The sequence below is a fragment of the Manduca sexta genome, chromosome 21 (genome assembly GCF_014839805.1).
Source record: "Manduca sexta isolate Smith_Timp_Sample1 chromosome 21, JHU_Msex_v1.0, whole genome shotgun sequence".
Taxonomy (NCBI): Eukaryota; Metazoa; Arthropoda; class Insecta; order Lepidoptera; family Sphingidae; genus Manduca; species Manduca sexta.
In genome coordinates, this window is record NC_051135.1 from 6,537,109 (window position 1) to 6,540,078 (window position 2,970).

The window sequence follows — 2,970 nt, forward strand, 5'->3', positions numbered from 1 at the left end:
AGCCCGCAGTCAAGAATTTTATTTAAATTATGTACGATCTAAAGAAAATTTTAAAATTGTTTTACATTCATTACAAATAAATTGGCATCACGTACAAATTTAGCGGACTAGAACATTGGTTGCAATGAAATATAAAGCGTATATTAAATCAGAATAGAACTATTCCAACTCGAAACATTCTGTATTCGAAGTAATAGGCGACTAAACTACGTCGACTGATCGATTGAATAGAGTGATCAAAATTTATTCACTGGTACCCACTGTAACTCCACAAGAACATTGTTGCCGAAGTACATTGAAAAGTTTTCTTGTTAAAAGTTCCCTATTGCGGAATGAGAATAATAATTCTTGAAATCACTTCCTTATTTAAGAGACTTACTATTTCATACATAACAGGGTCATTCGAATGAATTCATTATCACTCACTTAGACTTATTTAGTTCTATAATAATTGATGTCTAATTCTGACGCGAAGTTGCTTAACGCAAATTCACCCTTACAACTATGATAAAAAGACATATTACGGAAAAACATTAGAATAAACCGAAATTTTAAAAATATATATATTACAACTAACATTTTGTATCTTAATAAATGTCCTTATTTAGTAAGTGGTTTCCGAAGTTTGCGTAATTTTGTACAAATATTTTAATATATTTAATCTAAGCAATAAAAACGTAGACTCCTCCCGATCCTCTTTTTATACATGTGACACGCTAATTGCCATTATGAACGCCGGCGAATAATATCTCGTTTCTGTTAATTTATTTACGGTAGTAGTGAAGTTGTTTCACCAAGACTCGACTTTAATTGAAAGAGAACTTATTGGTTAGCGGCAGGGAATATTTTAATAGCTGTTCCGAACACCGTTAATTTATAATAACTTTTTAAGTAGCTATTACCTGAAACAAAGGACGGTGATTTTTCGCTGAATAAAACAATTACATACACATAAATTGCTAGGGAAGGATTTATAAAGTATCATTACATGCGAATTTCCTATCTTTGGTTAATGACCACTTTGTCCGATAATAAGCAATTTATATGAACCATTACGGTATCAGCACGTCGTTAAGATAATAAGGAAATTCTTTCACTAATTTGTACGGGTACAAGTAGATGAGAAAGAATATATTTTAGGTGCAGGTGCAAATTGGAAGTAATTGTCATGTTAATTTAGACGAAGTATAGCTAACTATCTACTTTAAATTTTTTAAATACAATTATATATAAAAATAGAGATGATACGCGTTAATTAAAACAAAGTATCCTTTAAAATGTAATCATTGAAACAAATAGGGTCTGGCTGGCATAAAAAGCAAAACAAATTCGAATCGGATAAAAACACACGGTTAGATAATTAAGCAATAAGAAAAGAATGAAGAGGTCTTTATTCAATTAAAAGAGACAGAGTACCGCAGGCCCTCTCAGGATATACCCCCGAGGCTTAGGAGACAAATTTCCCTGGAAACAAATGCGATTCAAATTCAGACAAATAGTCCCTGCGCGGAAGAAGCCGTTTACCAGGAAATTTGTCCATCACTCTTGGGCCGAACAAAATTTGTTTTTCTTTTTCCTCTGCTGCCCTCAGGCCGCGATCACCAAACGTACACTTATTTTTATGCACAGATAATACCTTTATCGATGGAATATGAACACATGTTTACATTTTTTATATATTTTTTTTCGCCGATGTTTATTTGAATTCTACCTTGAAAGAATTTTAATTACGCTTCTTGAAGAATTAATGAAAATATTCGAAGTTCGCACCGAAGTAGCCACTTACGCCTACAGTGAGCTTAATTTGAGTGCTCCTTTGATGCTGTAGAATGATGGAGCAGAAAATGATCCGCTTGTACGAACGACCCATCTTTATGACGTTAAATTGGTTTTAGCCTTCAAACCTGTTGAGGTAGTTAGGGGGAAATTTAACAACGCTTCTTGTTACTCAGCTAAACTGAATTAAATTGATTCTACTTCCGATCCACAAAATGAGAAAATATTTTAACAAAATAACGTTTTGCAACTAAAAATATTTTCTGGTCGTGTAAATATCGATGAGAGTTTTTATATTAATACAATACAAACTTGTTAGTTGAACAGGCTATGTTACCAATCCGCTGCAAAAAGAGACGACCGCAAAATTGATACAAATATTGCAACCACTCTCGTTCAGCATTCAATCGATTTCTGTCAATACGAGCCAAATGAATTTTCATACAGCTCACCTAAACGAGAAAGACTTATCTGCGAAAATCAACGAGTGATAGTTTTCGGATGTTGTTTAGTGGTTTTAGAAACACAAAACAATATTATGGTCTAATCGAGTTTGTCAACTCTTATATTTAATTGACAGATCGGGTGGTGTTTACTACTTATTTCTAGGAATTATAAATTACTTGGTAGATCTAGGTTAGAATTACTGACATTGTAGGATAACAATACATTTTGTGAAATATTTTCTTCTCTTTTTTCGGTGTTATTTTTCCTAACAAATATTCTTCATTACACTTATGTTCGTTTGTATGATTGAAAGGGGCTCTTATTTCATTCTATGTACTATGTCAGTAGAACAGTGTCTGCTAGAATCCAATGTTTAAATTAGCAATAAACAAGATCCTTAACTAAATTACTATCTCAATAAGCTTGAAATTATGCTAAATATTTCTTCTATAGAAATTTATGTTTGTATCAACTATTGTTCTTATTTGAAAACTGGTTTATTAGGTAGGTAGTAAATATAGACTTTAAGAAAGCATGTTAGTATTCATAATTTTAATTACTGTTTATCCCTTTAATAATCTATAACTTTCTCTGCAAATAAATTATGTTTTAACTAGTATTTAATTATTTTTTTTATGTAAAATTTCAAATAATTTGAAAGACAAAGTTACAAAACACTGATCAGGTCGAAAATATTTATTACTAAGACCCCGAATAAATTACAATATAATTACTTATACAGAATAA